Genomic DNA, 14,877 nt, shown 5'->3' with positions numbered 1-14,877 from the left:
AACACCCTGATAACATGTGCTAAATATGGGTGAAATCGGTTCACAACCACGCCTGAAATCTCGATTATCACTTTATCATGCGAGAGTATAAAATGTTTGGTGACACCCGAACTTAGCCCTTCCTTACTTGTTTTTAAATATGTTTTTTAACCGCCAATAAACTTCACATTTCGAGGAGTAACGAGAATTGGCGAGAAGTTATCTAAGTAGGCAACAGTCTCTAATATAGGATGATGTTACTAGTGCCAGCACAAATCAGCTGTGTGGAAGACCGTATATTTTATTCTTATTTTGATTAGAGAAGTATAGTCAATTAAGAATACAAAACAAGTCTGATTTTAACTTGTTACGAAAGAACAGCGGAATAATAGGACTCTGAAAAACGTCCCATTCAAATAAAAGATTCAATGCAACTGTTCTCACTCACTTTAATTAATTTTGAATATTATTGTTGAAATTAACTTAATGCCAATTATTTTAATTTTTAACGCTGGATCGAAATTTAAATCAGTGAACAAAATTTTTTAGTAACTCATAATGTTAGTACATAAGAGGATACGTACCTTTCTTTTTTAAATAGCTTAAAATTATTAAATAGTATAGATGACTTCCTATTTCAACACAGTTTGTAGAGAATCGGGTGTGAGAGAATTTGGATGCAAGAAAAAAGTTCTATTATGCCTGTTAAAAACAGAACGCATGAAGTAGAATTCAAGTGATAGAAATATATATTAATTACTATGAGTAGAGATCAACCTTTAATGTTGAAATGTTGAATATGTAATTGCCCTCTTTTTGTTCCTTAGACTGGTACAAACTTTACGGGTTTTGGACTTTTGCCTAGTTGGGCAACTGCATAATTTACTGTAAACCACACTGAAACAATTTGGAATGGTTGGTTATAAATTGCTGATGAGTTTTGCGAAATACCTTAGCAAATAATTAAATCACTCCATAAATTTATGAAGAATGTGTGAAACAAATTATGAATTTGTTTATAAATGTAGATAATATTACTCATACGCCACATATACCAGTTACAATATGTCGGTAAATGCTTTGACTAATTAAAGTCTCATAATTTGATTTGAAATCGAAACCACTTCATATATTTTTGAAAGAGCTTAACACAAAACATATTTCAATGATCTCTTCTCATTCATTTGGTTTACGAAACATTGTCACACGAGAGCAAGAGCTCTTAATTTAAGTATTAGCTAGAAAATAAAATAAATGACCACCTTTGTATCCCAATAGGTTGTACTTGGCGTTGTAAAAGCTAACATACTAAATATTAAAACACATGTGCTATGATGCAACATTTGCGATATAAGAAGCTACATTTAGAAAATTATGATTATTATGATGATTATGGTAATAGAGTTGCTTGAGTTATCAATTACAGTTTTTTTTATGACCTTATGACCCCTTTTTTCCTTATCTTGATATTTTCTCGCTTAGGTGTAAAATTTTGGCAAAAACCCAAAAAAAAGGCTTGTTGGGAAAGCATCGTTCTAAAAATTACGATGTTTCTGTGGAAAGGATGTTAAGAGCATTCTTGGAAATTAGCTATTGTTCTGTGTTATTGACACTTTCTTGAAATACAAGTTGTTACCATAGACGCAAATGCTCTAAATTTGTATTATAACAAATGAGGATACTTTATTTTAAGTTTTACTAAGCTCTTTTTATACATTTCTAAAACAAGTAAGGAACACAAATTTAAACCGTGCATTATTCCGCGAGCACTCTACATCATTATGAGTCGGTATAAAATTAGACAACAGGCATCGGACCATGCCAGTATCTGGGTAAATTCTTGTGACCTTCTGGACTAATATCAACAATATGTTCGATTTAGAGTAATTCGGGTGTAGCCAAACATTTTATGCACTCGCAATGATGAATGCAGAAAAAATAGACTGTTTAGCAAAATTTTATAGAAATGAATGAAAACAAAGAATATTATATTTATATTTATTAATTACTTACTCACTTTTCAATTTATGAGGTGAGTATACACAAAAAACCAATCTAAACGAAGGGCAGTGTATAATATTGGCACCCGTCCTCTTCTTCTCAAAAGGTTTCTCATTTGTTGGAACTGCCGATATCTGATTTCTATAGCATAACGCTGACTTACAAACTGATCGATCGGAATCAAGTACTTGACGAAATAACTTTGGCATTGACAATTTGGTTCAGATCGGATCACGACAGCATATAACTGCTACAAAGACTGAACAACTACAATCAAGTTCTTATAAAAAAATCTCTGTGAAGTATATATTATAGCTTCTATTCAACCGAAGTTGTCCGTAACTCGATGGAAGTCCAGTGAAGAAAAAATTATTCCAATTTTTAAACTAAAAATTTAAGATATATTATAACGCTTAGCTAAATGCAACTTAAGTAAATTTATTAATATTTATTATAAAGGATTAAATAAATTTATTCAGGCTTACTGTATTCCTGCTTCCTTGTTATTGTTCAGCGAATTGATTAAACGTGCAGGCGTTTTTTTTTGGAAAATGCACAAACGCCCTTATGCATATGTGGTAATAAATCATAAGTGGAGCAGTTAGTTGGAAATGTAATAAATTATTCCAATTTATAAATTCATTTAAACTCCCGATTTATATTATTCATACACACAGTAGTCCCGTCTACCATGCATTCCTATGGATTCTATTTGTGATTATTATTCCGGCAGAAAGTTTGATTCATTGTTGTATTTCCAACTAACTCAATCGATTTATTTAAATGCTTTTCATATGTTTAACTTGACCTAAAAATACATAAACGGATGCATTTGTTTCAAATGGTTAAGTTAGCTTTCTATAAATAATCCCGATTCATAATTTCAAACTAAAATTCAAAGACCCAGATGTAATTTAAAATATTGATGAGTGGACAGTAGGCGTGATTATAGTCGGATTTCGTTAACTTTCGCATTGTGACATTAGGATGCAAATTTGACGTTACGCATAAAATTGAAATTGTTTGAGTTGTTCCTAATATATAGGATATCATCTCAAGGTGAGGGCTTTACATTGCTTTCTTTGAAACTCATATGTTCAGAGAAATAGATGTTTTTGTTTATATAGTTGACGAGTTATCGCAACATTATTTAACCGTCTAAAGGTTGTGTGTTGATTCGACATCGTTTAAATGCGATTTCATTTAAGGAGGTGTCAAAGGATATAACTCGTATGGTTGGCGAGTTATTTTTACTTAAATTATGAGGAGGCGCGGTCATACCCACTTTTGAGAATTTTCAGATGTGCTCATTATTGTGAGTCCTGTACCAAATTACACTATTGTTTTTTACTTTGGAGCTTATTATAACACTTTACTGAACATGAATAATCTGTTATGAGAATGCACATATCAGTAATAACTTGGATAACTGTCGCATGTCTGTTATTAGCATGTAATAACAAACGTCTTATCAATTTGTTTACGAATTTCAGCACATAACATTCCAAGATAAATAAGTGGCATTCGATGCATGTTTGTATTTTGCATCAGCGAACGGAAATACACATTGCTGCAGTTTTGAACGCTCTTCAATCATTTGACATACCTTTTGGCAAATTGCTTAGTTGAATGTTTTTCGAATTTTAATCTTATAAGGATGCAATGTTAGGTTGTTTATTTAACTCTGAATGAATATCTTTATGGAATATAAGTAAATTTTTTACATACTCTAAATTTGAAATTATTAAAAAAGGAATCCGGTTATAACAGCAACATATGCCGTCAACTATTAAAGTGATTGGTTTAAAGAGACATTTTCATGTAAATCTTAATACTTTGTTTTGATGTATGTGTATTCCTCTGAACAATCGTCATTTTCTTTGCTTATAAGAAGTTTTTATAGCAATATACTTAATATTCTGTACAAACTGTATCTGTTAAGTGAAAAAGCTGAAAAAATGTTGAAAAAATATTGTAGAAAACACTACTTTTCGATACATATAAATAAATCTATTTACATTTCACTGGTATTTCAAAATAAAATTTACTAACCGGTGTACATGGCGTATGAGTAACTTTATCGGTAAATAGTTATTGCACTGTGCAGTGATTTGCTTATATAATTTGTTCCCAACCTAAACCAATTTTTGTAACTGCAATGTAATTACAGTTTTGTTTTCTATTTTGGGACTTAGTTGTAGCCAGTTATGTTTCACATGATGGGTTTTAAGTTTTACAAACAACCATTAGGTGAACACAATTACTATACTCATATCACTTTTTATATGTTTATGTCAGACAGAGAAACGATGTAAAGGAGAGACTATTTAATTGTATTGTGACAGTTCTTTACGTGATTCTGCTCGGGATAGGGAAGAATTCGTAGCTCCAAAAACTGACATAAAAAATATGATAAATTTCCTTACAAAGACTCTGATTGGTCAGTTTGTATGGCAGCTATAAGCTCTAGTGACTCGACCTGAATAGTTTCTTTGGAAGTGGCTTCATCGCCTTAGATTATGCCAAATTTAGCGAAGATACTTCGGCTAATGAATAAGTTTATTCCGATTGTTCAGTTTGTATGACTGATACGTAAAGGATTATATATTACAAGTTAGGCTAGTTTCCTTTTATTAAACGCTTTTGTTAGACAATTTTATTTCTCTTATTATTATTTTTTAAACAATTTACTCTTAGTTTGTACGACAGGCGGCTGTTGTAACTGTACGGTGTATTTTTCTTCTAATGTGCTGTCATTGTCCGTGTAATTAGTACTTCTGTCCTACATATTTTATTGTATCTGACATGTCCTTTTGAGTGTTACAAAAATCGATGCAAACATAATATAATGAACCTAGTCTTCAGAGTATAAAAGATAAATAATAAAATCTTTTATTTTGTTTTTTAAATAATGTCTGAGTATTATACATATTATTATTAAAGTATTCTAAAAAAAAGATGGTATTAATTAAAATAGTGATTTTAATTAGCTGTTCGTGAGAAATTTTTAAAATATCATTAATTATCTTAAAATCTAAGAAATATTATAAGGGCTAAATAGATTACATTTAGTTACATATTGAATAACTTTAGTTTACCTACTTGTAAAGGGATGGAAATAATTAAAAAATTTAATTGACAAAGTACCAATCAATCATATACCACTTGCAGCCATTGTATACTTGTATCAGTTTTGTTTTAAACATCAAATGGCAATTAAAAACTGTAATTCCGTCGATATCATATGCTTCAAGGAGTTTCCACTCAACAACGAGAATGATTTCAATACAAATTAGACGCCAATATAATAACATGGCAAGTTTCTCAGTGTGAAATATACTGATTTACGTCGGAAGCTTTTAACCTCTCAGTGTGCTTGTGTTAAATGATGAAGATATTTATTTTGGTACAAGTTTGACGTGGAAGGCTTACTTACTTTATGAGTAGCACAGGTCAACTACAGCTACATACACTACTTAACCCTTCACTTTTATTGAAAATCGAAAAATGATATTATACAGCGGGTTGCCTATCTAAATATTACAAAACATAAATTGCCTTTATAAGAAATAATTTAATCAAAGAGCTTGGAAACCTTCATAATGGATACAAATGAAGATAAAGTGCCAGCTGTCCAATCTTTGATTGAAGATAGTCTTGGACATTTATCACAATAGTGTTTTTAACTAGGAATGGAGATCCTCAAAAACTTCTATGTTTCCTACAGTATTCGAATTATTACAAAATTAAAATACGAACATCAAAAAAATATTAATTTAAGAATTGATGGTGACTGAATGAAGGTATAATTCGGGCTAAAGTAGTGACATCCTTGTCTCAAAGCTTGAAAATGGGCGGTACCCCGGCACAACCACGTTTTAGATATAAGATAATACTAAATTCCTAGGAATATCTCACTTTACAATATATGTACAACGTAATATCGAATGCCAAATAGCTAAAACTAGGCGAAATCGTACTTTAACTCCAGATGTAGAAAGTGAAGATATTTATGGCTAGCTTTATTTAGATACATATTGGCAATAGCTTCCTTCCGAAAATTTTCTTTGTTTTAATCTTTGACATGATAGATATTTGTTTACTCACTTAACACAACAAACTTAGCATTCAAGTTTATATCACTCCACCAACAACACAGATGCCGGTTCATGCCAACGAATGAGCATGTAAAATAAACTAGCAACGAGCAAGACAAATGAACCGTCACTAATTTGTCTTTCAACGATCATGACTTAAAGTAAATTTGTCATTCTGTCAACTCAACCGGCAAAAGAGAGTAGAACTAGTACTAACTTTTGTAGCTGGAAGTTTAAGTGTAGGAAGTATGAGAGCAACTCGTGTTAGTTAGTGGTCTGCAAGTTATATAACAATTAAGTAATTTCTCATGTGAGCCGCTCTTAACTTAGACATAGATGTATATCTAAGCGTCAATAAGTAATTTACCCACATAAATGCTCTTAAGGAGGAGGAGTGTTTATTTATTATATTTTGCCACTATTCACCTTCACTTTGCGCTACTTTAAGTTCTTACATGTAAATGTCTTATTCTTGCTATGAAATGTACACCACTTAACCTATTTTGCAATGCTAACGTACCATCTATCTGCACTAATTAATTGTCATGTCTTTATATTGCACTAACTACATCTTTTTCCATTTAAATACTTTTTTTTTTTCTCAGTATTTTCAGTACATCATGCTTGTATTACATAATTTATTTTTCAAACGGTATAAAAATGTTGGAAGGTTAGTGTTTTTATTTCGGATAAATAAATAATATATGGCCTCAGAAATGCCTACGAACTTATAAACGACCATTAAAATACAAATATTTTAAATAAATCTTAACATGGACCAGACTGAATGGACTGAATGAAGTTATGTTAATTACAAGATGAACAATGATAAAAAACTCAAGTCAAGAAAGTGCTCCATTTTTTTCTTTTGAGCGGCTATATAGTACGTTGTAGATTTAAATTTTTTTTTTTTCCGAAACAGATAATAATTGCAAGGCAACGAGAGATATTTTATTTTTCTTAAATGTAGAAAAATATTAACCAAATGTCATTTTCTTAAAACGTCATCTTCTTAAAGCTGACGGCAATAAACCAATAATTTAGCAATAAAGATTTAAATATACACATATATGTATATTCTAACCGAAAAAAATTAGATTTCATTGAAATTTCAATAATATTAAATCAACAAGTTATCCAGTTACAAATTTAAAGGAAGGAAAAGTAGTTGCCATGTTTTGAACAGCACTCTGCGAAACAGTAGAAAAAATAAAAATTAGAATGCAACGTACAGAGTTTGTCTGGAAAGTAATAGTATTGATTTTAGTCCGCCGCGAATACACACCGGAGCGTGCGCTCACGGACTGGATTCCTTAGAGGGCGTTCCTAGCTAACGAACGTGCGACTGGTCAATTGTCTTCGAGCACCTGGAGAGTCAGGACAAACATTTTCGCGCTACGTATTTCTGTGAGTGATGCAAGACGAAAATGCAGCGTTCGTTAGACCAGAGATACGCAATTAAATTCTGTGTGAAACTCGGTAAATCTGCGACAGAGACTTTGATATAATCAAGCAGGCTTACCCAACTGTTGCTTTAGCGAGTGGTGGTGTCTGCGGGTGGCACCAGACCCTTTACAAATCCAAAATGAGTACGATGCTCATTGTCTGTATTGACATCAAAGGCATCGTATACCATGAGTTTGTTCTTCATGTCAACACTTCTGCAGCCATCATACAGCCCACATGTGCCCCTCCGGACTTTGTTTGTTATTTTGCCTGAAAAGGTCAATGAAAGGGGATCCAAGCAGAATGCACCTCGGCTCTCAATGCTATTCTGGAGAATGCCATCTATAACGTCTTCAATGCTTGAAAATCGCTGCGTTGCCGCAGAAGGAGCCTATTTTGCAAGTTTTTAAAGAACTGTTACGATTGGTTCAATAAATTTTTTTAAATCGACTCTGTCCTAATACTTTTCAGACAAACCCTGTATACTGAATAGCAATAGCAATTTACAATTTTTGCACGCCATTTTCCTATAAAAGGAACAATATTGATTAAATAACTGCAAGCGAACTGTAATTAAACCATTACGGCGAGGAATTTCCGTAAGCGACTGCTGGTTTGTCGTCTTAGTATTGGTCAACTAATGACTAATCGGATAGAGAACTGTAAGGCGGACAATTTTCCCGTTATAATTCAGATCTCATATTTGGGGAGACTTTCTTAGAGATACCTGAGAACCTATTTTTGAGTTACCAAGTGTAACAAATATTCGTTCATTGACACACTCTATTATTCTTTTCTTGATAATCACCTTTCATGAAAAATCATGAATAAAGTCAGATAGTACTTAATTTATACAGTTAAATGCTACTTTCGCATTACTCAGCATGCAGTTTTACTGGTTCCATGTATTGGAACTTTTGTCGCTAATGACACCTGTTGAGACTTTTAATACACTCACACAAACAAAGTTTTCCTATTAAGCTGGAAATGAGAAAATATGCCTTTCTTAAATATGTGTAAAAAAATTCAAGTAAACGAATTTTAAGTTAACACTCAATAGCGCTGCTGCATTGGTAATAATCGATTGGAGGATAATTCTTTCTTTAGTTCTGCTATGAAATAAATACAGTTGAAATGTATTAAAACTCTATTTTATGTAATATAATAATAGTTATATATTTTAAAAATATATATAGAAGTGAACACATACATATGTACTCTAAAATGCAATAATGCAGAATTATATTACAAAATGTCTTCCTACCAGCAACTTCGAAATGTTTCTCTTCTCACATACTACAAATAATATACCACAGGTAAACACAAGCTACCTACATTTCTTGTAATGAAACATTTTGAATAACCAAATAAGTACACATAAATAGTGCAGACATTTACTAATAAAAGTGACTTATGTCCGTAAAGGATTTGAGTAAGACTTTTGCAAGTGCACACGTCCAAAGACGAGAAGAAAGTATAAATTTTCTTTAAGAGTGCAAAGTAAAATTAACTATTTATATATTACCAAATTTTTAAGATTTTTCTCTACCAAATTAATAAGACGAGCAAAAGTACTGAAAGTGATAAATTATCACCATCAATTTGATTCAAAATAAGTAAAAACAATGCGATATTGTAAATTCTTTAAAAGTAGAGAACAATTCTGCAACAGGTATTAACTACAAAGGAGTGCTAATGCAAAAATGAACAATAAGCTTTAAGTGGCAACTTCTTGAGAAATCTGTGAATATTGCATAGCCGAAAGCTGTTAATGATACATGGACACCACGAAAGAGAATAAATAATTAAGTAGAACTTTTGACTGTTGTCAACTGGCAATGAAGCAGAAATAATGAAAGAGTTGGAGTGTACGATGAGAGCATAAATGGTGTATAGGTGAATTGAGTGTTGTATTTATTTGGTAGGATTATGTGTGATCCCACTTGCAACTGTGGTGCGATGATATAACTGCGGAAGTTTAATAAGTTTAATAATCACCTTCCTGTATTTCCGAACATTTATACTTTTGAATCTTGCAAAAATATAAAACTATGAAATTTCAGCTGATGAAAGATGTTGCGAAAGATTGACACTGAAATCGTGAATAACTTGCATAATTTGATATTAATTTATTTATATTGGAGAAACAAGCAATATGCCACAGACTTACAAAATTATCCTTGGGTTTTATCAAGGTATCATTGTTCGAAAATCCTTACATTAGTTATATAGTTTTCGCCTCATTTTATCCATTTTTGCCACTGTTATGAATAAAACACGCCCTTTCATTTCAGCTGAGATTACTCACACATTGACAGATGTATGCAGTATAAAGTCAACTACAATTTCCGAAAACTTTATAGCTATTAGGTATATGGAAGCTAAGGGAAGTATTGACCAGATTCAACTCGTTTTTTACATATAGACATATTCATATTAGGGAAGGATGGGCTAGGAATTTCAATTACATATATCACACATTGACGGATATTTTCGGTCGAATGTCAACTATAGAATATTAGGTCCATGTATTCGGACATTCAACAGCTTTCGTCTGATTCGGATCTGATCATAAGAGAACATATTTCAAGGCATTATTTCTGCAAAGTTTTATCTCGTTATATTAATTGCTTCTTGATTTGCATACCGAAAAGTGAAATCATTAATTTTTTTGTAATTGACACACAAACAAGGAAGATTATTAACTTTTATATCTATACTAGCTAGAGTTGGTAAATATCTTGGCATGGTCACAATCAACCACTGAGTCTTTAAAAACTAATGATATTTCTATCCTAATTTCAGCTGATGAAAGATGTTCCTAATCCTGGTTCAAACGATTCAAAAATTGGGGAAAATGCACATCTAAGATAATAATAAAAATTGTGAAATAAGTTTTGTTTGATCTCTGACCTCGAGTATACTTTTTACATAATGGAACGATGGATTTGAACATATCTACCAGCATTTAGCTTGTTGTAAATTTTTGTAACCTTGATTGTCTATTTTGCCAGGACTGGAATTTTGAAAACTACATTTATAAGCACAGTATACTCCAAACCTATACATGCCAAAATACTACATTTTCCAATGCTTACAGCATTCATATAATGTCAGACAGTTTTACGCTCCAATTTATGCTACAAACAGAGTAAGCTATTCGAATTGAAAAGTTCTGGGTGTTTAACAGCTCGTTAAAATTTTTATTTTTTTTTTCTATGACAGCAAACGGTAGTCATAACCCAAGTCAGGATATTACTGCAGCTTACTAACTAGTAAATACTAAACTATTAGCCTCAATACCCAGCCATAAATCTTATAAAGTACAACAAAATTGGGCTTATAAGTATGGAAAAACCACAAATAACCAGCAAACAACTATCAAGAAGTGTTTAATGTATGTACATAAGTGTTGAAAATGATTGCAGTTACGTTTACCTGCATGCCGCAGTTCTGGTAGACTTCAGTGCAGCTCATTCAATGTGAATGTTTTTAGCATGTACAAATATATAGGAATACGCCACATTCCACGTAAATATGGACTCATAAAATCATTAAATTTGAACTTGTATGAATACGCTGTATCTTCTTAACTGAACTAAAATTATTATTATCGTCTAGTAACACGAATCGTTCGAAAATTCAAAATTCAAAAATACTAAGTTCGTTTGGTAGAATACTCAAAGTTATGCCAAAATGTGTGGTTGCGATGAGTTGTATGAGTAACATTATTTTATGTATAGAATACGTGGAACGAGTATATGTACCATATATGTTTAAACATGTAATATGTCATAGAACTAAATATATTTGCATAAAGTTTATAATTCAATACGAAATTATAAACATGTTTTTAAGTTACATTTACAATAAAACGCAGATTATGAGTGAATTACATAACAGTTACAGTCTCTGTTACAGTGTTATAGTTTGAGTTGCTACAATACAGGATATGTCCGGAAAGTAATAGGACTGATTTTCTTGCAAGCCGACTATACGTCGGAGCGTGCGCGAGTTAGGGAACGTATTTCTTATGATATAAACAGAACGAACGGCTGGTCTGTTGTATCCGAACACCTGGAGAGTCAGGACAAACATTTTCTCATTGGTTCTTCATGGACAAACCGTCAACACCAATTTTACGTGGAAGTCTTGAAGAGACTCACACAAAGCGTCAATTGGATCCGACCAGACATCGCAGCCGATTTAAAGTTGCACTACGACAATGCCCCGGCTCACACCACCTTTCTTGCCAAGGCCTACATCCCAACACTTCCGCAGCCACCCTACAGCCCAGATATGGCCTCACGGACTTTCCTGAAAAGGTCAATGAAAGACAGGTATTTTGAGACGACAGAGGGAATCCAAGCAGCATGAACCTCGGCTCTCAAGGTTATTACGGAGAATGCCTTCCGTGACGCCTTCAATGCTTGGAAATCGCGCTGGCATTGCTGCATCGACGCAGACGGAGCCTCTTTTGAAAATTTTTAAAGAATTCTAACGGTTGGTTCAATAAATTGGTTTTAATCGACTCAGTCCTATTACTTTCCATTCAAACAATATAATATAAAATGTTGACGTATGTGAATTTCTTTTCGCTCAATTCTAGTTAAATAATATAAAAAGGTTTTCGAAAAATATTTATATAGTTTCAAGCTGAACATTTCGAATATTGACCGAAACTTTCATTTAATATTCGTATTTTATTTCCATTCAATGAACCTAAATTATTAACATTTTGGCCGTTTTGAAATCAATGATTTACTTTCAATTACCTATTCAGCAGCAAAAGTAATAATAATTGAAATAACTTCTGCGTGGTTTATGAATTTAAATGTAAAATTTTAGTCGATTTGTGAAATCTTCATGTATAGAACATTACGTTAGTAGTTAGTCAGAACTTAATAAATTTTCAAAAATACATCTAAACTTACATTTATATTGTTGATCGGTACTTACACAGAGTACTTCGTTTAATAAAAATTGGTTAACTCCTAAGATAATCAAAAATAAAAAATTAAAGAAAACAGCGCGATGGATAATGTAATGAGCGTGCCAATTTTTCCTTTGTCATCCTCTTTCTCCTTTGATGTACACACAATAGCGCGAAAAACGTGTGTATGATTATATTGATTAGAGCCATTAATTTAATAATTGTGACACCTTTATCATCTATTAGCCAGTTGGCTGCCTGTATTATTATTCACAAAAAATATTTGCATTTCTTGTAGCAGTATAACATTAAATATCATATTATGGCAACTTCTAAATTTTTTAACGAAAATTTTTATACGTTTTTTGAAATAGTAGTAGATATACAGAAAGGAATTGTGTTTAAAACTACTTCACAAGCAAACCCAAAAATATGATTTTATGTATGTATAATAGTATGTCAGTTATATCAAATATTGTCACCTAACTCTATAGCACGCGAACTCTATATCTTTTCGGCCAACTAATACAATTTTATCAGTCAATCTGTGCTTGATTTATGACAAAGTAATAATATGAAGGTATTCAATTATTTCCAAACAAATAATGACGAACTAACCTTTGGTGAAACCAATAATTTTATACACTCTCCACTTGCAAAAAAAAAAATCAAAGCCCGGGGAATACTTTAAGGAATAAAGCTTTTATTTCACAAAGGGAGTGTAAAACTAAAAACGATTGAATGACTGTGCGTGTCGATGCACGAATTGTTTTTAAGTCTGGAAATCTGGAAATAGTTTGTGTTATAGAAATAAACATGTCTACAGGAATATTCTTGAATAGTTAAATTTTAACAATATTAAAAAAAACGATTTATTTTTATTATTAGACTAGAATACCACTTAAAATTGTAAGATTTCAATGGTGACCTCTTAACAGTCACTAGAAGCCGAGATTGTATACTTTATGTGTTTATGAATTGCCCCTTCTAGTCGCTTAAGATTTTTTAATTCAAAAATTATTTTATATACAGAATAGTTATACGTTTCATATATATTTTACATATGTATACTTTACAACAGACACATTTTTCCGCATATTGCAGGTAGCTTCGCAAGCATTGGCGTTGACATTTAGAAGTTCTGATCGACTCCGTATACACATTCGTAGAACAATATAACGTCGAGAATACTGTGTTGACAAACGAGAGCCTACCAGCAAAATTATTACCACCAAAATACTTGGAAGTTAAGTGTATTACACTCGTGCGCTTACAAGGTTTGCGGCATTGACATATGAGAATCTCAGCCTAACGTATCGTCATCCCATGCCCGGGTTTACTAACTCTTCACAGTTGCTGCGCTTCATTATTCATTGCATATGCACATCTCTATTTTTAATTGTAATCAAAATATAATTTAAATAAAAAATATAAAAATAAAAGTTAAACAAAATGTAGTGAAACAGTCGAAAGATATTCATAAAATTACTAAATAAAATGTAAGATAACAAAAATTAACTCCTTTCATAGAAATCATTCATTTTTTGGGAAAAATAACTAAATATATCGTATGTCAAATTAAAAATTATTGAAATAAAACAAAACATGTTTTTATTTAACTATCTCTTGTAACATAATATTATTTTTACAAATTTTCCCTAGTTTTTCAATTTCTTTTCCTTTATATTTTTACATTTTAATAAATGATACAATTTTCGGAAATTCTTCTCAAATACCTGTCATTTGCCACCAAAATCATCAAAACCGGTTAAGAATTGTCGAATTTACGAATTTAGGAATTTTATTTTTCATTTTGTCCAATTTTCCAAAACTCCACTTCAGTCCCATTATTTTGACACCNCGGTTAAGAATTGTCGAATTTACGAATTTAGGAATTTTATTTTTCATTTTGTCCAATTTTCCAAAACTCCACTTCAGTCCCATTATTTTGACACCAAAATCATTAAATCGGTTAAGATTTGTCGAATTTACGAGTTCAGGAATTTTATTTTTCATTTTGTCCAATTCTCCAAAACTCCACTTCAGTCCCTTTATTTTGATACCAAAATCATTAAAATCGGTTAAGATTTGTCGAATTTACGAATTAAGGAATTTTATTTTTCATTTTGTAAAATTTTCCAAAACTACATTTCAATCCCTTCAATTTGACGCCAAAATCTTCAAAATCGGTTAAGAATTACCGAGTTTACTAAAAATCGCTATTTTGTTCAGTTCTTCCAATTTTCCAAAACTCCTCTTCAGTCCCGTCAATTTGACACCAAAATCATTTAAATCGGCTAAGATTTGCCGAAATTAAGAAAAAATATAATCTGGTCACCCACAGCCACACGGCGGCGCATCCAAAATTTGCATTTCACCAAATGGCCAATTTGCACCAGGCACCCAGAATCGCCCAGTAGG

The 14,877-nt window shown here is 31.8% G+C and overlaps 1 long non-coding RNA gene across 1 annotated transcript in view; it reads left to right on the top strand.

The window, feature by feature from the left end:
* The window catches only part of LOC108967419, a 74,333-nt gene extending 60,498 nt beyond the window's left edge, over positions 1-13,835 (top strand). Inside the window, exon 3 of the long non-coding RNA XR_001993259.1 lies at positions 13,561-13,835. This is a non-coding gene — a long non-coding RNA (uncharacterized LOC108967419). The remainder of the gene's footprint in view (positions 1-13,560) is intronic.
* Positions 13,836-14,877: the final 1,042 nt, after the last annotated feature.

This window comes from Bactrocera latifrons, unplaced genomic scaffold, assembly GCF_001853355.1.
Source record: "Bactrocera latifrons isolate USDA-ARS-PBARC rearing strain unplaced genomic scaffold, ASM185335v1 scaffold_0, whole genome shotgun sequence".
Taxonomy (NCBI): Eukaryota; Metazoa; Arthropoda; class Insecta; order Diptera; family Tephritidae; genus Bactrocera; species Bactrocera latifrons.
The sequence above is the reverse complement of the archived record's forward strand: the minus strand, read 5'-3'. Positions and strand labels throughout refer to the sequence as shown.